Source organism: Cebus imitator, unplaced genomic scaffold (genome assembly GCF_001604975.1).
Source record: "Cebus imitator isolate Cc_AM_T3 unplaced genomic scaffold, Cebus_imitator-1.0 Scaffold491, whole genome shotgun sequence".
In the NCBI taxonomy this organism is placed as follows: domain Eukaryota; kingdom Metazoa; phylum Chordata; class Mammalia; order Primates; family Cebidae; genus Cebus; species Cebus imitator.
The window spans coordinates 2,103,238-2,104,297 of NW_016107806.1; positions in this window are offsets into that span (position 1 = coordinate 2,103,238).

Genomic DNA, 1,060 nt, shown 5'->3' on the forward strand with positions numbered 1-1,060 from the left:
GGTCCCTAAAACCCATTTGATGTCTGAATCTGAATGGAGGAATCTTGGCGTTCAACAGAGTCAGGGTTGGGTCCATTATATGATCCATGAACCAGGTCAGTGCACTGGCTAAAAGCAGCCATATAAAACTTCTGCCGGGCGCAGTGACTCACGGGATCACCTGAGGTCGGGAGTTCAAGACCAGCTTGACCAACATGTAGAAACCCTGTGTCTGCTAAAAATACAAAATTAGCCTGGTGTGGTGGCACATGCCTGTAATCAGATTCTTGGGAGGCTGAGGCAGGAGAATCCTTTGAACCCGGGAGGTGGAGGTTGCTGTGATCTGAGATCGCGCCACTGCACTATAGCCTGGGCAACAAGAGTGAAACTCCGTCCCAAAAAAAAAAAAAAAAAAAAAAACTGCTACACTAAGGGAATGAAGGAATAAGATATTTTATAGCCCATATTGGGACTAGGAAACGGTTTACTGGCTCCTTCCCCCTCCAATCATAGGGGATTTTAAAAACAAAAGTGACCAAAAATAAGACTAAAATATCTGGGAAGTTCAGAGACAACCAGTCATCAGAAAACCTTCTGCAACCTTTCAGTCAGAGGGTAATCTTTTTGAGGCCACGTGTACCCTGGTCATAGCCCTGCCTCATTCTCCATCAGAAAACATTCTTGGATATATTCCAAATAAGCAAAGGAAAGTATATTTATTGATAAGACACCAGACACTCAGCTGCCAGGCAAAACTAATAAAGGACACCCTGGAGCTGTATAAACATAGCAAAAGAACTGATATTAACAATTCTGTATTTGGCAGACAGTCCAGACTTCTGAGTCTGCTTCTAAGGCCATATGCTTAAGTCTTTATTTAGTTATAAAGATCTGAGTGGGTGATAGCTGGGTAGGTGGTAGTGGAATACACTATAGGTTGTGCATCGAATGGTATGAGCTTGGCTCTTAGATTTCCCTCACTCTTTCAGAACCTCACATCTTACTGTTCCGGCGCCCACTACCCAAGAAGCCGAAGAAATGAAGCTGGCAAGCCACTTTCCAGCCACAAGCTTTACACAGC